This window comes from Cervus elaphus, chromosome 6 (genome assembly GCF_910594005.1).
Source record: "Cervus elaphus chromosome 6, mCerEla1.1, whole genome shotgun sequence".
Classification (NCBI taxonomy): Eukaryota; Metazoa; Chordata; class Mammalia; order Artiodactyla; family Cervidae; genus Cervus; species Cervus elaphus.
The window spans coordinates 19,963,482-19,990,315 of NC_057820.1; the positions used below are offsets into that span (position 1 = coordinate 19,963,482).

The 26,834-nt window shown below is 43.3% G+C and overlaps 1 protein-coding gene across 2 annotated transcripts in view; it reads left to right on the plus strand.

Annotated features, from left to right (window-relative positions):
• Positions 1 to 26,834, plus strand: part of RASGEF1B (RasGEF domain family member 1B) — a 483,692-nt gene that overhangs the window by 96,344 nt on the left and 360,514 nt on the right. The window contains exon 2 of one of the 2 annotated variants that reach the window (XM_043906372.1): positions 1,172 to 1,225. The gene's annotated coding sequence lies outside the window, so the exon portion shown is untranslated. Of the gene's footprint in view, positions 1 to 1,171; positions 1,226 to 26,834 lie in introns of those variants that run through there. The other variant, XM_043906373.1, reaches the window with a different exon arrangement.

The following is a 26,834-nucleotide window of genomic DNA, read 5'->3' on the forward strand; positions in this document are numbered from 1 at the left end:
TTTTACTATTGGTTACCTCCGAAGGATAGGTTAGAAAGGGGATTGACTTATTAAGAATATGTATTACCGTGCCATGCTCAGTTGCATTAGATTCTTTTGTGACCCTGTGGACTGTTGCCCGCCAGGCTTCTCTGACCATGGGATTTTCAAGGCAAGAATACTGGAGTGGGTTGCCATTTCCTACTCCAGGGGATCTTCCCCACCCCAGGGATGGAACCCGCATCACTTGTATCTCCTACATTGCAGGTGGATTCTTTACCTGCTGAGCCATTTTAGTTTTGTAATTAATTAAAAAGTGGAAAATTTTGCTGGAAAAATTATTCCCATTATGTCCATAGAACTCTTCATAGGATAGTCCAGAAGGAACAAATTTGCATATAAATCCCAACTGGCCTTGAATACCAAAGTGCCTTTATAGTGGCTCATGAGGCCAAGAAAATATCCGCACAACTATATAAAAGTCAATTATGCAAAGAACAAGTGAGCTAAAGAGAGGGGGTGAGACAGCAAGTCTGATACTGCTGTTCAGGCCCACACCGCTTGCGGGTGGAGAGCAGCTCCACTCCATCACTCAGGTTCTTCCAGGTGTCATTTGAAAGATACTGGCATGTGACGATTTGCACGTCTCTTCAAAAGAGAGGCAGTCCCTTGCATGGTTGAGAAGGTGGGTACTAGAGTCAGACTGACTGGCTTTCATTCCTGATCTACTGCTAAGGTATGACAATTAATCTAATGGTGCTATAGTCCTTTATTTGTGAAATGAAATAAATAAGAGTCTTCATCCTTACTAGATCATCGTTGGCCCACATTGAATGTTCTGACTTGGAGGGGGTGGAAGTGGGATTGGTGAAAGACAGGCACTTCTTATAATCCAGAGAAATCAGGAACTTCCTTGGTGGTCCAGGGGCTGAGACTCCGAGCTCTCAATGCCGGGGACCCAGGTTTAATTCCTGGTCAGGGAACTAGATCCTGCATGCTGCAACTAAGGGTTCACGTGCTGCAACTAAGACTCAGGGCAGCCAAAATAAATAAATAAATATTTTTAAAAATCCAGAGACATCAGTGGGGTCATGGGAGATGGTCCCCACCTTGCATGGGAGATGCACAGGCCAGAGCCAATATCATTACACTTTTCCAGTTCTAATGGGTCTTCCACCTTCTTGTGTTACAGACCACCATCTTCAGCACACTGGCCAATGAGAAGTCCTCATCTGACTGCAAAAAGGTAAGTCAGCCTGTAGGAATTCCAGCCTGCAGTCAGAGTAATAACTGACTTTAGAATTGATGACATTCAGTTGAAAAGCTATGGCATCAATGAAAATGCTCTGCTAACACTGTGTGGTCGTCTTTCCTCAGAGATGGAAATTTGAATGGTTCTCTTTAAGGATGTGGAGGACGCTGTTATCGTTTGACAGTGGTTTCTTATACAGAAGCTCTGGTTCCATCTATTTCTATCTCGCTATCATCTGATATTTTATTCTGTAAGATGAGTGTCAAGGGGGTTCAGGGCAAGCTGCATGGCAGGCATCTCTATCTTTGTCTGCAAATTTAAATGTAATAAATCTAAACCCAATACAAAATAAAAATGATTTTGTATTTGGAAAGCTGAACTTATAGCATAAAAATCTGGTTTGGATTCACCACAGTCGAGTTTGAGAAGCTGTCAGGCTTTGCAAAAGGATTAGCCTCGCTGGCATCTGATGGAAGCCTTCTTGTAATGGATCATGTCTGAGGACTGCCTGCTGGAGCAGCAGCGTGTCTAATTCCTGGCCTCTGCAGTGCAGGGGGCACTTTTATCCGCCTCTTTAATCTCAGGTTTAACTAGATCTTCTCCTTCTTGAGGGGAAAGAAGTGATTTCACAGTCTGAAAACTCAAATAAATTCTTTGACACTATCTATTGATATGGCAACCAGGTGCATGAAGAGTTGACCTATGCCTTGTGTATTAGTTATTTGGCATTTCTGGGGATTTGATGCCATGACATTCTTTGCTGGGTTGTTTCCGTTTCTGAATTTACTTGATATGGAAATAGGTAGCGGGGGTCCTCATCTTTAAAGGTGGCATGGGAGCCCACCGTTTTGAGTGCTATCCATTTCATTACCTTGATCATTTTTTTTTTTAATTGTGTATTAAGTCACCATCTTAATTGGGTTCTGCAGTGTTTGTCTGGTTTTGGGCTCCCTGAAAGTGAAGTCCATGTGGAATTCTTAAAATTATAGAGCTTAGAGAACAAAACAAGAGGAAAAGGGACAGGGGCACAACCTTTAAAAGAATGATGTTGCCCAAGGACACGACCTAAATTGCTTAGAACCAAATAGGTCCAAGATCGCAGACAAACTGACTTCCACTAGAAATCCCCACCCCTTCCCCAAACTAGCTGGAATACTCCTCCCACTTTTTTGCCTCTGAAATTACCCACCCCTGTAAAAACTTCACAACCCCATACTCCCCGACCTCTCACCATCAAGAGATGACCCAAACTCTGTCTGTGGAGTGTGCTTCTCTCTAAATAAATCCACTTCTTACCTCTATTACTTTGTCTGTCACTGAATTCTTTCTGTGGCGAGACATCAAGAACCTGAGCTTCATTAAGTCCTGATAGCATGTGTGACCTCACTTAAAAGACTGTGGGGTCAAATCCTAACTGGGTTTAGGCTGGGCTCAAGTCCCAGCATGTGGAGTCCCAATCTGCATTACACGGTTTCAAAAGGACTTCAGGGGTTCTCTAGTCTCCTGCTTTTTCCAGATTGGACTGCCATAAATGTCATGTATAGATAATGATAATGAGGCTGGTGGGCCTCTAGCCTCCACTTGAATGTTCTGATGGTGTACTTAATGACTCTGTCACTAGAGACAAAGTATTAGAGACTTAGTTCTTCATTTTACTGAGCCAGTGTCTGCCTCCCTTTGACTTCTGTCTAGTGATTAAGTATGAAGCCAGCTAATATGCTATCTTCTGAATCTTCTCCCCACCCCATTGCAAGGCTATTTATCTTCCTTATTTATTTCTAATAGGATGTTGATAATGATTGATTTCCAAAAGCTTGGCTGCTGGGAGCTTACTGTCTGGTTTAAAAACCTGGCTCTGCTACTTGTTACTTATGTGACTTCGGGTTGGTGACATAACCTATTTGTGCCTCATCTTTACCATCTGTAGAATGGGCACAACAGTCGCACACTTCATATGGTGGATGAATTAGCATACACAGAGTGTTCTGAACAGTGCTCAACACATAGAAGCACTGTACTAGTTATTATTATTATGGCTTCTAGACCAGGTTATCCTTTTCTTTGGGTGGGGGGAGCTAGTTTTTATAACCAGTGTCAAGAAGTGTGCTTTTCACTCTTCATTCAACAAGCTCTGTTTACAAACGTAGTGTGTGGCAGGCACAATAGCAGATGTGATCTATGATGAAACGATAAGCTGTAGGCATTCTTGAGTGCAGCAGTAACATTCTACTAACAGTCTTAAGATGGCACACGTTTCTATTTATAAGCCATGTCCTTCTGTTGATCACATGGTGCTTAATGTCCTTGCATGGGCCCTTAAAACATTTTTACATGAACTGGCTTTAAAACACGAATCTGTTTTATATCTATGTCAGTGATTCTTTTAGTACAGATGCAGGCCATTATGTTTATTTTTATTGAATTAAAAAATTTTGATCAGTCAAGATAATTTATAAACCCAGGCCTGTTATCCAACTTATTCTACCTCTCCCAGTTCTATGTCATACCCAAATTAGAGTAGCATAGTTGGTCTCTGTGACTTCACTTTCCTTCATCCATTTTTCCATGTTCACAAATATTCACTGAGCATCTACTATGGAATGTGAACTGGAATATCCTGTGAACAAGTGACATCTGATCTTTACCCTCATAGAACTAGTAGGTAGTCATTAAACAAGTAAAACTGTCATCAATGATATGTTGTGTTGGCCAAATTGTGATAGATGATATGATTTTTTTTTTTTAAGTTGGGAGGTTCTAAGATCATATACCATGAGAACCTAAGCTAATCTAGGGGCCAGGGAAAACTTTCCTGAAGAAGTGACTTTCACACACAGTAAATGAATGGGATTTGGTTGTGTGAAGACAAGGTGGAGACAGAAAAAGAGCAAGTGCGAAAGTCTGGAAGTGAGAGGTAGAGAACTGTCAAATGTTCAGAATGTCTAGAAATTATAACTGGAAATAGAAGATGGGGAACAGTGAAATAAAAGGCAGCCTGATCATGAATGGCCTTGTAAAACTATAGAAAGTGTTTAGATATATTGTAAGGGTAACAAGCAGTTTTTAAAGGACTTTGAGCTAAGGAGGGTAGGTGTGTATGACATGATATGATTTTTACTTTAAGATCTCTTGGCTACTAAATAACAGAAGCAGCTAGATTTTAGATATGAAGTCTAAGAGGGAGGCTATAATTTAGGCAACAGATGGTCATAGCCAGAATCAGAATAATGGCATTGGGAATCAAGAGGTTTATAAAGTCAACAGCATATAATAATAGTTTGGATACATGGGAGAGGAAGTTGCTAAAGATGATTCCCTGATTTCAGACAAGAGCAGTGGGCAGATTTGCAGTGCTGCTTTCTGAGGCAGAGAAAGGGATAGGGAGGAAGTTGGTGTAGTTCATATGAGTTCAGATGAGTATTGCTTGGTCTGTGTTAAATGAGTTCAAAATGATGTGTTAGATTTGTGAGATCGCCTGGTAAGGATGGCCAGCAGGCGTCTGGCACATGTAGCATTACAATTCAGGAAAGCTTTCTGGGCTGGAGATATGAATATGGGAGTAATACGCATGTAGAGAATGATTGAGAGAGTGGGAATGGGTGAGGTCACCCAGGGAGGGTGTGGAGAGTGAGAAGGAGGAGGGTTTACAAAACTCTTGAGGGGTATTGATACATAAAGTCAGGGAGAAGACTGTGCATGTGCCCTCTCTAAGACACCAGCTGACTCTGTACAGACATACTGAGGCGGGGAAGAGGCTCCACTCTGCTCCCCAGTTCTGTGGCCAGTTGGTTTTTGACAAGGGTACCAGGTCCATCAGTGGAGAAGAAAATCATCTTCCAACAAATGGTGCTGAGACAGCTGATGTGCACATGCGGAAGAATGAAGTTGGACCCCAAACTCACACCATAGAGCAAAATGAACTCCAAATGGAGCAGTGACCTAAATATACAAACTTGGAGGAGAGGAGGATGGAGGAGAACCTGTTTAAGGAGTAAGAAGTTTTGCTCTGCTGTGATGGAGATGTTCAGGTACTAGGTAGAGGTAATGGTCGCACAACATCGTGAATGTTCTAAATGCCACTGAATTGTCCACTTTACAACAGCTATGTGATGTGAATTTTACCTCAATAAATTATTTAAAAGACATCTAAGAGATTCAGTTTTTATACCAAAGAGCCCCCAAACTCTGCATCACTTGAGCAGTCTCAAGACCTGGAACAGACTGCTCGAATACCCCTGCCTTCTCATCGGCTTAGAAAACTCACTCTTCCATGGAGAGATCTCTTTCTTTGTCCCTTTCCTTTCCAAGATTTTTGAAAGACTCTTCATGGTTTCTCCAAGAAAGATGAGTGGTTTTATCTCCTGAGCTCATAACATTTGGTACTGACGTCAAGTATAACCTAACGACAACCATACAACTTGTCAAATGTTGACCATGTTCACAACCCTGTGCCAAGTACTTTACATGGATTTTCTCTTTCGATTTTTACAACAGCGCTCGCAGGTAGGTAATAAAACCATCAACTGGTAAAGAACCTGCCGGAGGACACTCCAGTAGTAGATGTTGTAGTCAGGATGTGAGTTCAGCTATCTGACCCTAGAGTCATCACTTTCAGTGTTTGTTACCTTCTCTGCCACTGGATTCTAAATACTTATTTATCTTAGGTCCAGCTTCCCCCTAAACTATCAGTTCTTGGAAGGGAGGAACCATGATTCTATTAGCAGGAGTAAAAAAAAATACCCCACAGGTACTATGAACTCAATCAATGAATTAGTGAATGAATTTGGATGAGATCCATGAGATCCAAATGAATTTACTGCAAACATGGTAATGAAGGACAGGGAAACCTGGGGTGCTGCATGCAGTCCACAGGGTCACACAGAATCGGACACGACCTAGCAACTGAATGATAAATGGTTGTCTGTTAGCATAATATTATTATGGCACCATTTTGTTCTAAAAAGTATTTTTTTTTCCTTTTCACGGGAGTTCAGAAAATAATCTTTTTATATTCACTATAAAGGTAATTTCTGCATTAAAATAAGGTGTTAATGGATGCCTAATGGGGATTGACATGTTAAGGTTGGGCAAAGACAGCAAATATTCTAAAGCTTACTTCCTAAACACCATCTGATAGAGTTGTAAGAACTCTATTTTTATTTTCAGCCAAAGACCAGTTCATGCTGTAATTTGGAAAACTTAAACACCTCTAGGTAATATGCATAAATTCATTCATTATTCATGAATATTTATTGAGTATCTCCTATTGCAAAGCAGTTGTTATTCCTAACGTGTTATAGGAGAAAAACAAACATGCCAAGACATGAGATGACTTGCTCTAGGGCACATATTAAACTCAAGATAAACTCTTAGAGGATAGGCCTGATTCAGATCTTCTGATTTCCTCTCTGTAAAACCTCTCGAATAAAACTAGCACAGGACACAGCCGTGCCACTACTGGGTATATACCCTCTGTATGTGCGTGTGTGTGTGTGTGTATGTGCTCAGTTGCTCAATCGTATCTGTCTCTTTGCAACCCCATGGCCAGGCTCCTCTGTCCATGGAATTTTCCAGGCCAGCATACTGGAGGAGATTGCTATTTCATACTGCAGGGGATCTTCCTGACCTAGGGATCGAACCTCCGTCTCCTGCATCTCCTGCGTTGACAGGCAGATTCTTTACCACTGCCCCACCTGGGAAGCCCTGAGAAAACCATAATTCAAATTAACATAGGTACTCCAGTGTTCACTGCAGCCCTATTTATAGTCTTCAGGATAGGGAAGCAACCTAGATATCCATCAACAGATGAATGGATAAAGAAGCTGTGGTATATATATACAATGGAATATTACCCAGCTATAAAAAGGAACAAATTTGAGTCAGTTGAAATGAGCTGGATGAACCTATTATGCAGAGTGGAGTAAGTCAGAAGGAGAAAAACAAATATCGTATGTTAACACGTGTATATGGAATCTAGAAAAATGGTACTGGTGAACGTGTTTGCATTGATTTGTATTCATTGCAAGAATACACAGATGTAGAGGATGGTCTTGTAGACACAGAAGAGGAAGGAAAGGGTGGGACAAATCAAGAGAGGAGCATTGACACATATACAATACCAAATGTAAAATAGATCGCTAATGGGAAGTTGCTATATAACACAGGGAACTCAGCCCAGCGCTCTTTGATGACCTAGAGGGGTGGGATGGCTGGGGGGTGGGTGGGAGGGAGGCTCAAGAGGAAGGAGCTATATACTTATGGCTGATGCCACTTGTTGTTCAGCAGAAACCAACATAACATTGGAAAGCAGTTATCCTCCAATTAAAATTTTTAAAAATTACAAAAAGCTAAAACCTCTCCACGCCACACTGTTTATCCAGTGTTGACACATGAAGGGTGTGTGTTCAGTGGACAAGCAACAGAGAACGATCCTCAAGTGAGCTTCATGACGTCTCCCGCCACCTGTTTTATGTTCATTGGTATTTGTATTTTTGTGTCTTGATGCTTTCCCATCTCTTAGTGCAAGATATGGACCCACATGTGTCAGGACTTTCCGAGCAGCACTGTTGAACTTCCAGCGTTTTAATTGGAAGCAGCGCATAAGACAGATGCCTTCACCCCTTCGCCAAGGCTCCTTACCCTGACCCAGACCCCCACCCGTGGGACACAGGTCAGAGATAGGCAAGGGGCGACCGAGAGGTGAGGGTGATGGATGGGGTGAAGGTCAGGCATAAGATGAATCTGAGGGATGGGTCAAAGGTTAGAGATTTCTGTTTCACAAATTACTTAAAAATGAAAAACAGTGGTTTTCCAGTTTGACATCAAAACGCCCTACCTTATCCTGCTGTGTATCCCATCTACACATGGTAAGCTAGACTCCCAACTGTGTAAGAGTAGTCGTGTAAATAGGTTTCTCAGCTTGGAGCATTTATTTTAAAAATTCAGCTGTCACTTGATGGTATATTGTACCTTGTGTGTGTGTTGAGGGGGTGGATGGGCTCAATTTCTCTTTCTCGCTCTGCCCTCTCTCCTTGGACTTCTGAGATCAACCTATATACATGAAAACCTTTAAAAAATTCATTTAAGGAATGAATCCTTATCGTATTAAAACATATTGGCTTGGGGACTATGTGGGAACCTAAAGGAAATCTGTTTGTTGATGGTGGTAATTTGTGGGGTATTTGTGGCTGTATTGACTGTGCTTCCCTTCCATCCAACCGTTGGCTTTGCCTTGTCCCTCCACTGTGACCAGTGATATATGAATATGCAGAGCACATGCTTATGTCATCACTTAGCCCACTGGATGAATTTTTTACTTTTAGTAGACATAGACGATGCTTCACTAACACAGGCAAGGTAATTTTCCTTCAGGAAGCGGTGATTAAAATAGACAATGTAACAGGCTTTTGGAAGTTTTCATCCGTGTTGATGAATGGGTCTCTGTGTAAACACAGCCCAAGATAGTAATATCGGTTGTTAAGATATTTACTTACAGTTGGTTCCTCAGCCTTTGAGACTGTATTATATCTGGCTTCCTCTTTTAAAGACCAAGACTTAGTGTCTAGACGGCGTTCGCTGACCTCCACAAAGCAGGCTGGGCAGATTCCCATGACTCCTGGCCTCTTGGCAGAATTTCCAGGCTGGCAGGTCACCGTGGCTTCTTCCCATGGCCTGAGAAAGGGCACGGAGACGAAATCAACCCTGTCAGCATGGAGGAAAGTTTTCAGTTCCCCCCTGAGAAAGGCAGAATTCCATGTCCTGGAGCAGTTACAGTGAAGGGTATCATTTCAAGTAAATTTAAATGCTGTTTTCTTTCTAAATGGGTTTTTTGGGAAGCTATGAAGGTTCCTTGTTGGCAGAGTGCTGTTTTTGCTGACTTGCTATAGGGCTGTCTGCTGGATAAAGGATGACAGAGACATATTTGCAAAGTTCTATCCTTTTTTTCATATGTGCCAATACAGATCACTAACTTATAGGAAGGAAAATTGTATCGCTTTGAACAGAGGGGCAGTATTGCAGCCAGCGCCCCTCCTCCCTGTCGCTCCACGTCTCACCCGCTTAGCCAAGAATGGGCTCTTGGTGCTCATTTGCAGTATTTGGGATAAGGATGCGTGGTTCTGGACTGTGGGCAGTCTGCTTTCAGCAATTATTGCCCAGTTTTTGGTTTTTATTCTTGCATTTTTCCCATGCCCACTCTCCTGAGAGGCAGTATGGTGCAGAGTTAAGAGCACAGACTCTGCAGACCAATGTCTGTGACTTGGATCCCAGCTCCATCATCCAGGAGCTCCGCAACTTTGCCCAAGTCACTCAGCCTCTCTGTGCCTCACTTATGTCATGTATGAAATGAGACAGATGATGGTATCAACCCCCAAAATTGTTGTGAGGGTTGAATAGGTGGATCCACATAAAATTCTTCGAACAGCCTCTCTGTAAGAGGTGTTCATTATTATTCCACCCCTGTGCTTACAGAGAATAATTTGAACTTTGGTACTCTGTGTCCGCTGTATCTTTTTGCTCTAAAATACCAAACCTATCAAGGAAAGTACTCAAAAGACTTGGGCTAATGTCAACATTTGGAAAGAACATAAATAGTAATTGCACTAGAGAAATACCCTCATGTGGGTCTCTAATTCTTATTTACTTTAATTCTTAATAACTAGAGTGCACTCAAGTTCAATGTTGTTGGGGGTTTCTGTTCTGTAGAAGAAGGCATTTTTTAATAAATGAAACATAAAATCTTTCTAATGGTACAATGAATATACTTTTTTTATATCTTCTAGTACTGGACACAATTTTGACCCCATAGAAGACATTTAATACTGCTTGTTAATTCATAAGTTTGGCTTGGTATTATTCTTCCAAAAGCCTCCAGGAGAAGGCTTGAAGTGGAAAAGAATTGAAGAGAAAGAATCTACTTTTTGTAGATGGGCTTATGGCTTTTTTCTTATCAAAAGGAGGCATTTCGATGGATGGAGGGTTTGGGTTGGTGACTATGAAAAAGTGCTGTGGAAATGTTGGACTTCCTTGCTTTCAGTGTAGCACCCATGGATGTAATTTAAGAGAGTGAATATCGGTGATTCCTTCATAATGATTTTATAGCCTTGGCCTAGAAATTTTTCATTCTTTTCCATATGATTGCAACATTTTCAAATATACCATATATTTTCACATATACCCAAGGTCAAACCAAGTAGTCCTAATTTACAGGATTGAAACCGGTTGTGGAAAATAGTCTTAGGACCAGAAAAAATTCATTGCCTATTTTTGTGTATGTCCTACCTTAAGCAAAAAAAACCAAGAAATACATTATAATCATTATTTGGATGAGGTATAATTTGCAGCAAATAAAATGTAGGGATAAGTTGACTGTTTAATGATATAATTGTTTTTTAAATTTGGCCACAGAATCTCATCAGTGCCATTAAGATATGCCTTTCGGGGTGTGGGCATTTTCATGAATGGGGCCTTACTGCCCTGGTGATGCCGGGGCACCCCCTAATTCTCTCTCAGCAGCTGCAGTGATTGTCATCATCATTTCAGAATCAACAGCACATTCAGGTCCATAGTTTGTCTAAGTATAGTCATTGTCTTAAACAGGAACACTGCTAATAGGAAGGAAGGTAGTTAAGGGCAAGTGTCACGAAATAGTTTGCTTTAATCCCTTTTGAGCTATAATTATCGCTCTGCATCTGCATTTGAACAGTTTTCAAGAGCACCACCTTGGAAGTCTGTGGTTCATGCCTAACTGCTCATGTAATATACGTTGTAGGATATATTTGAAACAGTAACAATTAGCAGCAACCCTTTCCCCCACCACACATACCTACACCTGAAAAAATCTATTTTGAGCCACCAAAAAAATAAGTGGATTTTTGTCATAGTAGTTCTGGACTGCCAAAATTATTTAATGGGGGTGGCAGAAATAAAGGGATGCTGACTAATTTTGCAAATTATACTTGCAAAAGGGCACTTAAGAATTGTTTTATTATGTATGTGGGTGTGTATATAAATAATCCAGAGATATAAAATGATAATATTACGGAGGAATCACCAATATTTACTCTCTTCGGTTATCTCTATGGCTGCTACACCGAAAGCAAGGAAGTCCAACATTTCCGTAACACTTTTTCATAGTCACCAATCCAAATACATCATCCATTGAAGTGCCTCCTTTAATGAAGAGAAAAGTTGTACGCCCATCTACATTGGGCTAAATGCATATATATATATATATTTGTGTGTGGGGGGGTGGTTAAAGATCACAAGAAACTACTCCATTCAGCTCTACAATCACTAACTTGATCTCCTAGTTTCTTTATCAAGTACTAAAGATATTATTCCCTGATGGCTCAGATGGTAAAGCATCTGCCTGCAATGCAGGAGACCTGGGTTCAAACCCTGCATTGGGAAGATCCTCTGGAAAAGAGAATGGTAATCTACGCCAGTATTCTTGCCTGGAAAATCCCATGGACAGAGGAGCCTGGCAGGCTATGTATGGTCCTTATTTATGGTCCTTGGGGTCGCATAGAGTTGAACAGAACTGAAGCGACTTAGCACAAAGATATTATGGTGAACTTCTGGCTGTAAATTCTGTTTCCTTTGTGATTCTAGGTGGTTTCCTTTGAGGCTGTAATGTTGCTGAGTCTCAAGGGCACCATGGCAGCTTTCTCTCTTTTTTTTTTTTTCTGTTTTTGGATTTTCCAGACTGTTACATAATCAGGATTTGGCATAGTTAAATAGACTTGTGTGCCTGCGCACACATAAACACATTTAATTTTACATAATATGCTCTGAAAGATGAGCTTTCCTAGAGAGATTTATCTTGTTTTCTAAGTCCACAGCACAGTGTGCTAGATGTGAAAAGAAGGCAGAAAAAAAAAAAAATTAAAAGATGACTCCATAAGAAGAATGGCCCAGAATTCGTGTAAATTGGATCTCTCTACTGGCTTACAACTCTTTTTAGAAAAGTGGAGTTGTCAGAATACTTAATTTGCCTCAATTAAGAATGATCACTCTCGCTATTGTTGCTCAAAATGGGACCAAGTCACTCTGCAATCAAGCTAATTGCAACCTCTGATTTTAGCAGCTTAGCTCTGCGCTTCGCCTTTGTTTTCATAAAGGATCCATACAGGCCAAATAATCCATCCCCTCCCACTCCCCCCACGCAGATTGTTTTTCTTCATTATTTTAATTCCATACTTTGAGGATTGCTATAATCTTCTGAAGCCGCTGCTCACACCAACTGCTAAATAAGACAGCTGATGTGAGGATGAGGACAGGGCACGCGGATAAGGAACCAGCGTGGTGGCTGCATTGTGAGGTCCAGAGCCAGCCCTGAGACGCTGCTCCAAGAATTTTATGTGGATCCACCTATTCAATCCTTTCATCCATTCTCTAAATTGATACCATTATTTGTCTCATGTTATACATGACACAAATGAGGCACAGAGAGGTTGAGTGACTTTGGCAAAGTTGCAGAGCTCATGGGTGGGAGGCCTGGACTCCAGTCACGGAAGTTGGTCTCCAGCGTCTGGGTACCAATACCGCCTCTCAGCAGAGTGGGAATGAGAGAATGCAAGAATAAAACCCCAAAGCCCGGCAATAATTGCTGAAAGGAGAGTGCCTGGAATCCAAGACCAAGCATTGCCCATGAGTGCTAAGAGGGCCTTCTTTCCTGGACAGTGAGAGGAAGGGGCGCGGAGGAGAGGGCTGGGGGGAGGGCGGACTCTGCTCCTTCCCTGCGTCAGCCGTGATTCAGCTTATCAGTGTATCAGCACCTCCTCAGTGACCACCCGATTCAAAATTGCAACCTGTTTCTGCCCCAGGAATCTCCAAGCTGCCTGTGTTTTCACTTCACATTTTGAGATACTCATTTTTTCCTGTATTGTTTATTTCATGTCTCCTGACAGAATCAGTTCCAAGATGACAGGGATATTTGGATCTGCTTTATTCATGCATGTAAACTGAGACGTGAACATAATAGCTCCTCAAAATTACCTGTTAAATGAACTAGGACCACTACCACCACCACCGTCCTCAGTCATAGCAAGGGATGGCCATAGAGTTTCAGAGCTGGAAGTGATCAGAGGTCATCTCTTGAATAGCTCTACCTTTTGTCAAAGCAGAGACTCCTGAGTCATGTCCTGGTCTTCTCAAAGACTTGTCTGCCCCTGAAATGAGCGGGCTGATTCTCCAATGTAAAGTGGCTAGCACTTTAAATATTGTCCTGGGCGATCTCATACTCTACCCTGCTCTGGGGTTGAGCCTAAATTTAATGATCTTTAAAACCACAGACCATGAAGGCTTGCGGAACTGCCTAGATATGTTGGAAAAAAGAAAAAAAGAACGGTACTGCTGGTGTGGAATTGCAAGATAAGCAGAGAACCCAGTAAATGACTCGGTGGGAGTTTTCCCCAAGAGAAGGATAAAGAAAAGAGTGTACTGTTTTCTTGGCAACGGAAACTGGCACTTAACATGATTATTGCAACTCTGGGCACTTGGCTTTTCCCACTGGGGAGATCAAATGTGATAAAAGCAGAGCTGCTTTTCCAAAGCTAAACCTTCATGTGCTTCCGTCTCCAACTGAGGTGTCAAAATGGCCGATATCCCTGGCTAGAAGAGTGGTTTAATTAATTAGGGCCTTGAGCTGGCAGTTTGCCACAAAAACACCTGACCATGGTTGCCCGTGAATGGAAGTGCTGAGGGCCATGCCAGGGACTTTCAGAGCATCTGCCTGTCTCCATGGGAAAGACAAGTGCCGTGTTCTCCTGATGGAGGACCTGTTTCCCCTTGATGTTGTGCAGAGAAAATTTCCTGGCAAAGCCTTACCTCTCACATAGTTCCAGAGGTGGGGGGGCGGGGATAAAAAAGATGAGAAGGAAATTACTGCTTCTGCTTGTGTTAAGAGAGCCACAAAAGTCAGCATCCGCCGCAAGCAGAAGGTGTCCAAGGAAAGGTGATCCTTCTGGCCGAATCAGAGCTTGTCATCTTGCATCAACTCTGGAAATCCCAAGGTTCTCTAAGTAGGATGACGTTTTGAGGCTCTTTAGTGTCAGTGAGGTGACCTGGCATGTTGAGGTGCATCCCCCCGCCCCGTGATCTAAGGGGCTTGGGGACTCCGTTGTCAGAAGCAGTGTTGCGCGGTGTCTCCGTGGAAGTGCCCTGCAGGCTTGTAGATGCTTTCGTGCCCTGGTTGTGCTTCCGAGCGGCACCTGCTTCCCTTTGGAAGAAGGGTTTCTGTTTACTCAGAGGAGACGGAGATGAGCTGGAGCACAGGGCTCTGCTCACCTTGCCTTGAGGAAAGGTGCCAAGGGAGGAGTCTTGTAACTGTAATGAGGATCACTGACTGCAGCTTCACTGCTGACCCGTGCAGGGCATCTGGCTCCCTTCCTCTCCTTTGACTCCTGGGCCACTCCATTTTTTTTTTAAACAGTTTTTCCTTTTTAAAAGTAATTTTCATTTTGTTTTATTAATATTTATGTTTATTTATTTTATTTGGCTGCTCCGGGTCTTGATGCAGCCCATAGCATCTTTGATCTTTGTTGCGATGGCACACGGGATCTTTAGCTGGGGCATGTGAACTCTTAGTAGTGGCCTGTGGGACCCAGTTCCCTGACCAGGGATTGAGCCCAGGGCCCCCTGCTTTGGGAGGTGGGAGTCTTAGCCACCAGAACACCAGGGAAGTCCCTCCTGGGCCACTCTTAATCGTGGTGGGGGAAATGCTTTCTGTGACCGTTTCCTCAGTGCTCCTCTCAGCTCTCTAAAGTAGTTCTAAAAATCTTTTAAGCTTCTAAAGCACATGATAATGTACTTTCAGACATCAAATGGAGTTGTTATGGATTTACTGGTCACATACACTATGTAATATGTAGAATATTTATGGCATTGCGTGACATATTGTCCAGTTTCTATGTAACTACTAATGACTCTGGAGTAAACTAATAAAATGCTGCCTTAGCACCCATTCACTCTGTGATGCTCATTGTTACCAAAACCCCTCTGTGCCTGTATTTCTCCTTCCCTGTCTTCCCCTCCCCCACCCTCCACTCCTCCTTCTTTATTTTTGGAGAAACCACTTGTACTTCAATAATTTAGAAAATTCTATCTTATTTATACTGAGCAAGAGTCACTTAACAAACTTCCAAACCACTCAAGAGCCGCTCACAAAGCATTGCGTGCAACCTATCACTGTGATGCCAGACTGAAATCCAGAGACAACATGTGCTTTGTTTTCCAATTTGAAAAAAAACAACAACCATAAATGCAAAATTAAAATATTGTATTACTGAGTACCTGAGTTAGCAAATATTTTGGCCCAGAGGAGAAAATAAAAACTTGGCAATATGTGGATTTTGTGTCTGCTTTTGTTACAGTCTCTTCTTAAAAATCAACAATTTAGGCCACATTAGTATTACTAATGATTTAGATTTGGGAGTGACCCTCAAAAATTATAGTTATTAAAGCTTTAATAGTAAATGTCAACCCTTAGACAGGCTGAAAAGATCAAGGTAGGAATCAAGGTGAAAGGAGAAATTGGGGAACACCACTATTTAGGGGTCAAACAGAAAAGTAGACAGAAAGGGAGAGGAAGCCATCTCAAGCCTGTAGACAGGACCAGAGGGTTTGAAGGTGCAGAGGTAAAAGGAAATCAACTGGTGCAGGAATGTTGTAGAGATGGAGAGGTAAGGGTATTGGTCATGGAAGCCAGAGGGTCAGTATAGAAATTAACCTTGACTAGAAGGAGAAACAGCTCACCAGCAAAGAGAACATCTCAGTATAAATGGATTTGAGTGTGGGACCTCCTCATTCTTTGTTGTTCAGTTGCTCAGTCGCATCCGACTCTTTGCAACCCCATGGACTGCAGCACGCCAGGCTTCCCTGCCCTTCACTGTCTCCTGGAGTTCGCCCAAGTATGTCCATCGAGTCAGTGATGCCATCCAACCATCTCATCCTCTCTTGCCCCCTTCTCCTCCTGCCCTCAGTCCTTCCCAGCATCAGGGTCTTTCCCAGTGAGTCGGCTCTTCACATCAGGTGGTCAGTGTATAGGCACTTCAGCATCAGTCCTTCCAATGAATGTTCAGAGTTGATTTCTTTCAAGATTGACTGGTTTTATCTTCTTGGTGCCTAAGGGACTCTCAAGAGTCTTCTCCAGTACCACAATTCAAAAGCATCACTTCTCTGATGCTCAGCCTTCTTTATAGTCCAACTTACATCTGTACATGACTTTTGGAAAGACCATAGCTTTGACTATATGAATCTTTATTGACAAACTGATATCTTTGCTTTTTAATACACTGTCTAGGTTTGTCAATAGCTTTCCTTCCAAGAAGCAGTCCAGTTGTCTTTAATTTCATGGCTGCAGTCACCATCCACTTTCAGGTGGATTCATTCTTAAGGTGGAGATAATGACAGTATCCAGCTCGGGGAATTACTGGCTCAGTGGGTAAATAATCCACCTGCCAATGCAAGCGACGCAAGAAACACAGGTTCCATCCTTGTGTCAAGAAGACTTCTGGAGGAGGAAATGGCAACCCACTCCAGTATTCTTGCCTGGGAAATCCCATGGACAGAGGAACCTGGTAGGCTACAGTCCATAGGGTTATAAAGAGTCAGACACAACTGAGCATGCGTGCACTCAAGATGACATCAAACCCAAAGTTCAGGATCTCATGAGAGGCTCTATCTCATTTCCGCATCTCCTTCTCTTGATCTAGAGGCAGATCTACCCACCCCCGTTCGGGGCAAATTATCTACTCTCTTCCCCACCACGCAATAGGCAGTGGTGGAACAGAATCGGGATACCCACATGCATGCCTCTCATCAGGAAGGGGAAATCCGGATGCACATAGGAGTTGCTGAGGGTACAACCCTGACATCCCTGCAACCTCTGACTCTTGGGTGAGCCTCACTTCTTGGGTGAGTTTCTTGGAGATAATTTCCCAGGCCTCTGGCTCTCCCTCTGAGAGGGTTTTCTTTTACTAGCGTCCTCCTTGGCCACAAGTGAAAATGGCATTAGCGAATGTGCCCTACTTGAAGGAGCCTTTCTCAGCCTTCTCCCTGCTTGTTGAGTTGTTTTTAGTCCCAGGCTCTGTAACTCACTAGGAAACCTGGTAGGCTTCTTTTTATCTGATTCCCAGTCAGCTCCATGTGCTCATCGGCACACTTTTAATTATTTAATTTATATCCTCTACCTTTTTTCTTTTTATTGATGTATCACTTAATATACATCTGCAGTGCAGGAGACCCAGGTTCGATCCCTGGGTCAGAAAGATCCTCTGGAGTAGGAAATGGCAACCCACTCCAGTATTCTTGCCTGGGAAATTCATGGACAGAGAAGCCTGGTGGCCTACAGTCCATGGGGTCACAAAGAGTTGGACACGACTGAGTGACTTTCACTTTCACTTTCATCACTTACATATGAAAAATGCACATATTGTAACTAAACCAGCACAATCATTTTGTGTATGCCCATGTATGCACTATCCATATGGAGCAATAGCATTTTCTAGTAACTTCTTGAACATCCTTCTTCTGGATTCTGGGAAGAATTTGGGTCCTTAGGCCTCAAACCAGTACTGTTCACTCTTGGAGTTTCACAGCCTTTCTTGAATAGAACACCTTTAGCTTCTGGCCTTAACTACCGTCCCCACTGGGTTCAAGATGAGTTTCCTGAATCTAAGAGGAAAGGTCTCTGCTGCAGCATTTCCCTCAATTAAGCTCATCCACTCTTCCTTGTCTGTGTCTTCCCTTCCTCCTGAACAGTGTTGCTCCAAAATTTATGCCCTTCCATCTAGAAAGAGCTCTCAGATATCCTAGACCATAAACATATGTACTCAGATAGTAGCCAGCCCAGTTCCATGAACAGGGACCCTTAGCATTCTAATCCAGATAGCTAGGATGCTCTGACTATTGGTTTCTCCGAGCTGTGAGTAGCCCAAAGTCTGGGCTCAGAAGACATCTAGTTCCAGAAAAATATGAGTTAATTAAGCAACGTGTTGGCCTTTTTGTTCCTCCAGACACCAGTCATTTGCTGGAGGAAATCCATGTTTATGTTTCTAATGCTCTGTATATCTGTAATGTGCCTTTCAACAATGTCTGGATTTAAAGGATTGAGAAAGCCAGAGTATCTGTAGATTCTTATCTTGACCTTCTTTCATAAAGAAAGGAAGCTAGATGACTTATTGAACAACTCCTTTGACATCCTAAGAACCAAGCTTACTATCCCAGCATTTTAAAAGTTGCCTTTTGTGTCTGCAGACTCTCCTGTGGAATCAGGGAGTCCCAGATAAAGTCATGACCTGGTTGGGAAAACCTGTCAGTTTGGCTTCAACTTAATGTCATTTTGTTGCCATTTGTTACTGTGAAGTTAAAAAAAATTTTTTTAGATGAAGGAATAGACATAATTCCAGGAAGAAAAGAAAACTGAAATTAGATCATTTCTGTGAAAATTAGCTATGTCTGCTCTGGGAAAATAATATCAATTGATCCAGGGGAAGTTGTGTTGTGTTGCTGCTTGCATCTGGGAAACACAGGCCTGAGTGAGCAGAGCGTGCCCGTGGACACAGAGGGTGGTAGATGGCTGTGCTGAAGGGCACAGGGGCCGAAGAGAGAAATTCGGGGGGTGGAGTCGGAGGCGTTCCCGGTCCTGGGGTGAGGAGCTGAGACGTAAGTGATAGGTCCTCACAGCCTCAGCATCCCCTGAGGACAGTGAACAAAACTAGAGTCCCCTGCGCTTGGCTTGGCTCCCCGAGACACTTCTTATTCGGTTGTCTTGACAGGAAGTCTGGACACTGACAAGCTTAAAAGCTCCCTCTGCATTCTGGCTTCCCCTGTGGCTCAGCGGTAAAGAATCAACCTGCAAGTGCAGGAGACATAGGAGATGCAGGTTTGATCCCTGGGTCAGAAAGATTCTCTGGAGGAGGAAATGGCAACCCACTCCAATATTTGTGCCTGGAGAATCCCATGGACAGAGGAGCCTGGTGGGCTACTGTCCGTGGGGTCACAGAGAGTTGGACACGACTGAGCACACACACACATACTGGGCATTCTTCTATGCAGCCAGAATTGAGAACCATGGAGTTAACCCAGCAAGTGGTTTCCCAGGTCTAAGTCCACTTTCACATGAACTGGCCGTGGTGAAGTGGGCCCAGCCTGGTCTCCCTCTGCCGTGGGCATTGCTCCCAGGTCTGCAGTGCTTGGGAACAGAAAGCCGGGACACACCCTCCCTGGCCTTTGCCTGACCACCCCAAGAGGCCTCCGTGCTGTCCCTGCCTGGGGTTGTCTGAACTCTCCTTGGATCCCTTAGACCTGCTCCTTAAAGCTCAAGTCCGAAGGGGGTCTCTCTAAGGCCCACCTCATCTGGGCCTCAGAGGGTGACACCCAGGAAGCACGGGTCTAGATGCTTAGAAATTCCTCAATGGGTGCTGTGCTAACATCTGCAATGCCTTGCTGTCTTTTCACACATAGCTTCTCAACGGAGACACATGTCAGAGTCACCTGCAGACTTCTCTGGTGGTCCAGTGGCTAAGACTCCATGCTCCCAATGCAGGGGGCCTGGGTTCGATCCCTTGTCAGGGAACTAGATCCCATGTGCCAGAGCAGAGTTCACATGCTGCAACTCAAATGCTCTAGTTCTGCTATACAGAACACCCTACAGTTTATCTTCTTATTTTTTCTGCACCCCCCAATATGATCACAACCCCCTCTCAGGTACCTGGAAAAACTATAGTTATTTAAGAAGATCTAGAAACACCATGGAGAAGGCAATGGCACCCCACTCCAGTACTCTTGCCTGGAAAATCCCATGGATGGAGGAGCCTGGTGGGCTACAGTCCATGGGGTCGCTACGAGTCAGACACGACTGAGCGACTTCACTTTCACTTTTCACTCTCATGCATTGGAGAAGGAAATGGCAACCCACTCCAGTGTTCTTGCCTGGAGAATCCCAGGGATGGGGGAGCCTGGCGGGCTGCCGTCTATGGGGTCGCACAGAGTCAGACACGACTGAAGCCACGCAGCAGCAGAGCAGAAACACCATTTTCTATGTTAAGAAGCCATTCAGTGTGAATTCTTACAGGGTCTGGGCATGGTGGAAACTGTATTTTCTAGAAGATCACTCCTTGGAACTATTTAAGATTAAGATCAGGGGACTTAGCTGGTGGTCCAGTGATTAAAGATTTGCCTTCCAATGCAGACGGTGCATTCCTTGGTTGGGGAGCTAAGACCTTACATGCCTTGTGACCAAAAAACCAAAACATAGAACAGAAACAGTATTGTAACAAATTCAGTAGCAACTTTAAAAATGGTCCACATCAAAAACAAAAGCAAGAAAAACCCTTTAAAAAAGATTAAGAACAGTACTGGCATTCCACTTCCTACTATCCTGGGCCCGTGGACCCACCTTGGGTTTCACTGCGTCCTGTCTCGTCTGCCCCCAGAAATTCTGTTCCCATCTCTATTCTCAATCTACCCTTTGAAGCCTAAGATAGAGAAACAGAATATGTGTGAATGGTGTTCACCCCCACAGAGAACAATGGCAGCTTCTGCCACCTGCTGCAGGGATGGCATGGGCCTCAGCTCACCGCTCATCTCAGAGTGTGCCATCCAGCAAATCCGGGTTGGACTCAAGACCCCCTGCCCAAGGACAGGCCACTGGAGAAGGGCATGTGCAAACTTGACCATATCTAGCCTTTTAAAATGGAGCCAACTATGAACAAAAGCTGCAGAGGCTGGCTGGTTGTGTTCAGGACTTCCACTCTACCCTCCTCTCTGACGCTGACCCACTTACTTTCACTCCATGTCTAAAATCTGCCTCATATCTGATTTCAACAACCACATGTGCCTTTTTCCATCTTTGTCATGCTTTCTACCTCTCCCACCAGTACTGGGGACTTCTATTCTCCTTTAGGGCTTCTGGTTTAGCTCACCTAACCCACTTGTCTGTCTATTCTGGCAATTATAACAAAATATCATAGAAGGGTGATTTAAGCAACAAATATTTATATCTCACAGTTCTAGAGATGGAAGACCAAGGTCAAGGTGCTGGCAGATTTGGGCTCTGGTGAGGGCACGTCACTGGTTCACAGACAGATGTCATCTTGCTGTGTATCCCCTAGTTAAAAGAGGGTGAGAGAGCTCTCTGGCGTTCCTTTTATAAGGGCACTAGTCCTTTTCATGAGAGTTCTATCCTCATGACCTGGTTAGTTCCCCAACGTCTCACCTCCTAATACCATGACATTAGGATTTCAACATCTGAATATCGAGAGGAAACAAATGTTTAGTCCATTGCATTACTGCCCACCTGTACCTGAATATACATGCACAGGTATGCACACATATGTGTATTCACACGTGTGCACACAGAGATATGGGCCTATAGACGTATGAAGCAAGAATAATAGCCAGGGGTCAGATGATGAATGGCCTCCAAAGTAGTTTGGATTTCATCCTGCAGACTGAGAGGAGTCACTGAACGTTCTAAGCAGGAGAATGGTTCAACGTGCGTTTTAGAAAGATCCCCATTTATTTTTATTTGGCTGCATTAGGTCTTAGTTGCAGCACCTGGTATCTTTTCTTGGCATGTGTAGTCAGTAGTTGCTATGTGTGGGCTTAGTTGCCCCATGGCATGTGGGATCTTAGTTCCCCGACCAGGGATCAAACCTACATCCCCCACATTGCAACGTGGTTTCTTAACCACTGGACCACCAGGGAAGGCCAAGATCTCCATTCCTAAATGCAGTGTGAAGATGCTTGAGACCTTATAAGGTCTAGAAGCAAATGCTAGGGTGTCAGCCCAGCCCAGGTCCCTCCTTATTACCTGACTTTAAGCTCTTTAATTCACAGGACACTGTTTTTCTACCTCTGTGTTCTGCTTGCTGTATACTGGTTGCTCAATCAATGTTTTTAAAATTAAGATAAGAAAGCAAGCTGAGTCTTCACAATTGATGTAAATATGTATAGAATCCTTAGAGAAGGAGACAGCAATAGGGGACCAAGAAAGTGAGGGGCTTGATAGAAAGGTGGGCTTTCATTTGGGACAAGAGAGATAAGAATGGATAAAACATAAAGTTGCTGGGGGAAAAATGTACAAGTTGGAGTAGGCTTGTATGACAGGAAAAAAGCATCAGATAAGAAAGACTCACAATGCAGATTGTGTGGCTGGAGAGAAGAGATGCTTGATGTGGATTTAGTTGCAACAATCAAGCTGAATACAAAGAGGAAAGTCATTGTTCCTTAAGGAAGACGGGAGAGTTACATCAAGGTGAGATTTCTCTTGCATGAAATCTGAGTTGGAAGATGTAGTTCATGAAAAAGAAGTATAAGGCACCAAAAAGTGAAGAAGAAGCAAAATATTTAATAGTGGGCATGATAGCTTGGGAAGTGAATAGCACAATTGAGTTTTAAGAATATAAGCTTTCCCGTGCCTGTGGATCCGCTGTTGCACTATACAAAGCTTTTGGAGGACCTTTGGCAAATAGGATGAAGGGAAATAAATAATGACTATCAGAGACCAAGAAAGATTTTAGAAACTGAAGGCTACCACCATCGCTGAAAATTTATTACAGTAGATTTTACCTGCAGGACAGTCTGTTGTGGTTGACTAGATTAACAAAAGCATGTCACAGGGTTTTGTAATATCACATGTGTGGTGGTAAAAATATAAATTGAAGAAAAATCTCAGAACATTCCAAAGGAAAATAGAATCTATGCTATATTTGAATTAACGATAAGCTCTTGTTTTATCCAACAAACTCTTACTATTTTTCTTTAAGACCATGTAAAAATGTACCGTCCTAATAAGATGTGTTGAAAGATCTTTAAGTTACCCTCAGCCCATGTGACCATTTTTGAAATGAGTGATTAGAAGGGGGAGGAAATGTAAGCATGAGGGCAGTGAAACTTGAGAGCCAACTCATGGCTTTATTCTATGTATTTGTTGTTCAGTCGCTAAGTCTGACTGTCTGCGACCCCATGGACTGCAGCACGCCAGGTTCCCGTCCTTCACTATCTCCCAGAGTTTGCTCAAACTCATGTCCATTGAATCCACTGATGCCATCCAACCATCTCATCCTCTTTTGCACCATTCTCTTCCTGCCCTGAATCTTTTCCAGCATCAGGGTCTTTTCCAGTGAGTCCCATTCTATGTATAGTCTGTTAGTAATCTCTGTATTCACCCAGATTTCACTGAGAGAAGCAGGACCAGGAGGAGACATGTATCAAATTTATTTCAAGGAATTGGTCGCACAATTGTGGGGCTGGCTGGGCAAGTCTAAAATATATAGTGGGAGCTCTTAGGACAGGAAAGCCAGAACTCTCAGGAACAGGCTGAAGCTGCTGCCCATGGGTGGAATTTCCTCTCCTTCTGGAAGCCTTACCTGTGCTCTCAAGGTCTTTCAACTGATTGAATCAGGACCTCTCAGCTTTCCAGGATGAACACCTTCATTTAAATGTCAACTGATTACCTTTAATCACAACTTTAATCACATCTACAAAACACCTTCACAATAGCTAGATTAGTGTTTAACTGAATTATTGAAATTGTAGCTGGCAGGAGAGAATAGCATTGAAACATGTATATTATCAAGTGTGAAACAGATCACCAGCCCAGGTTGGATGCACGAGATAAGTGCTCAGGGCTGGTGCACTGGGAAGACCCAGAGGGATGGGATGGGGAGGGAGGTGGCAGGGGGGATTGGGATGGGGAACACATGTAAATCCATGGCTGATTCATGTCAATGTATGGCAAAAACCACTAAAATATTGTAAAGTAATTAGCCTCCAACTAATAAAAATAAATGAAAAAAAATGTTGCTAATGATTAAAAAAAAAAGACTATGAAACTCTCTTAGGGAAATTTGATAATGAGGCGTTAAATGAAGTGTTAGTCATTCAGTTGTATCTGACTCTGTGACCCCCTAGACTAGCCTGTCAGGCTCCTCCATCCATGGAATTTTCCAGGCAAGAATACTGGAATGGGTTTCCATTTTCTTCTCCAGGGGATCTTCTCTATCCAGGAACTGAACTCAGGTCTCCCACATTGCAGGCAGATTCTTTACTGTCTGAGTCACCAGGGAAAAGGGGTATAATTATAGGAGCTCAGACAAGGAGCATGCCACTCATTTATTCTGACAATTAAAGAAAGGGGAGATGTATTCAAAGTCTGTGAGTAGAATTTGAAAAAGTGTTGGATGGAGCAAAAGTCATTAATTCACTCACTTGATTATTCACTCACTCATGCACGTGGTCATTCATCAAACATTTGCCTCTAGCTAATGTATGAGACGTATTAAAAAGCAGAGACTTTACTTTGCCAACAAAGGTCTGTCTAGTCAAGGCTATGGTTTTCCCAGTGGTCATGTATGGATGTGAGAGTTAGACTGTGAAGAAACCTGAGCGCTGAAAAATTGATGCTTTTGAACTGTGGTGTTGGAGAAGACTCTTAAGGGTCCCTTGGACTGCAAGGAGATCCAACCAGTCCATCCTAAAGGAGAACAGTCCTGGGTGTTCATTGGAAGCACTGATGCTGAAGCTGAAACTCCAATACTTTGGCCATGTCATGCGAAGAGTTGACTCATTGGAAAAGACCCTGATGCTGGGAGGGATTGGGGGCAGGAGGAGAAGGGGACAACAGAGGATGAGATGGCTGGATGGCATCACCGACTCGATGGACATGAGTTTGGGTAAACTCCGGGAGTTTGTGATGGACAGGGAGGCCTGGCGTGTTGTGATTCATGGGGTCGCAAAGAGTCGGACACGACTGAGCGACTGAACTGAACTGAACTGAATGTATGAGACATGGAGGTTATAGCAATAAAGCACTGCCTCTTCCAACAAATAGTTTCTGGCTTGGTGGGAGAGATACAGAAAAAGGCATTTGCAAAATGTGTATTTTTGGTATGTGAGATCCTAGTTCCCAGGCCAGGGATCGAACCCGTGTCCCCTACGATGGCAGGCAAATTCTTAACCACTACACCACTAGGGAAGTCCTGAAAATGTGTGTTTTAGAATAATGTTATAGAAATGTGTATATACGATTGGAACAGCAAGGAAGACCAAGGAGGATGGTAGAAAAATGGAAATGAATGTGTACTGAATTGTGGAAATAGGTGATAGGCCAGTGAGAATTCTTGGTATATATGACTGAGGATGAATAAACAAAACGGCAGTGAAAATAGAGGAAGTAAGAAGTTAACAGGCACGGGAGGGCAACATGTCTTAATGCTAATTTTCCTTTTACACATTCGTGATGTGTGGGTCTTCCCACCAAGAGCATGTGTGATCCCACCAAGAGTAGTGAAGATCCTTTTAAGGCCTGTGGAAAAGCAGCGCAATCTCAGAGGGCAGCTGTGCATCTGCTAGGCTGGAGGGAAAAGAATGTGCTGCACAGAATGTTTTCACACTTCAGGGTTACTGAATTTCAACTTTAAGAAGCCCGGAGGTAAGGACAGTGGTGGAGTGTGTGGGTAACTGAAATATGAAGTGCTGAAGTTGGCTCAGAAGGCTCCCCTGAAAAGAAGTAATGTTTATAGTGAATTTATCTGTCTGCAAAGGCACCAGGTTATGTTTGCTCCTTTTCCTCCTCTCTTTCAGAATAGATCTCTACTGTATGAACTTGCACTCTTGATTGCAAGTAACAGAAAGCAATTTAAGCAGGCCAAGCAAAAAAAAAAAAAAAAGATTCTTTGTTAGACTGCAGGAACAGATCCTAGAACTGAGAGTGGGAAGGTAGCCAGATCTCAGATGCGGGTGGTGGGGTGGGGAGATGGGGGGAGTACCCGGGATGTTCACCCTCCCTCCCCTTCTCTCCTTTCTGCTCATTGGCTTTGTCATCCCTGAGAATCAGAGATCTCTGTTCTCCAGTCCCCCTGGTAGAATATCTGCCACATGGAGGACTGTTTGCTCCAGAATTAACAATTACAGCTCGGGCAGTGCACAGACTTTCCCAGTTCTAAACCTGATGGGCCTGTGTTGAATAAGATACCTGCCCCATTTAATCAGATACGGGCCAGGATGGGGGCCAGAGGAGCTCTGAGGTCTGGGAGAGGTGGCTCATGGGTTAGTCAGACGTCCCCAGGGAAGCTCACAGAAAGAGAGGGGAGACATAGGGCACCCTATAGACCTTTAGTCTCTGCTATGAAGTTCTTGATTCCTATCTTTATTCTTTCATGTCCTGAGTTATGGGTGTGTCTTATTTTTGTAGCCCTGGAAAACGATGATGTCCGAGATCCAGAGTGAAGTCTTTAGGAAACAACAGCCACTGTGCTTCATTTGTTTTTCCATTTCAGTAAAACCATAATAACACACTGATCCAAACAACTGGCCTTTTGGCTTTTCTTGCACTTTAGTCCACCTACCCCAGAAACTGAAAAGCAAAAACACAGTGGATCATCATATCTCCTCCCTCCCGTGTATTTAGCATCATGGAGATCAATATCAGAGATACAGAGGAAACAAAAGACATGAATCTTGCCAAAAATAAAATGGCTTGAAAGTGAAAGTTGCTCAGTCGTGTCCAACTCTTTTGTGACCTCTATACAGTCCATGGAATTCTCCAGGCCAGAATATTGGAGTGGGTAGCTGTTCCCTTCTCCAGGGGATCTTCCCA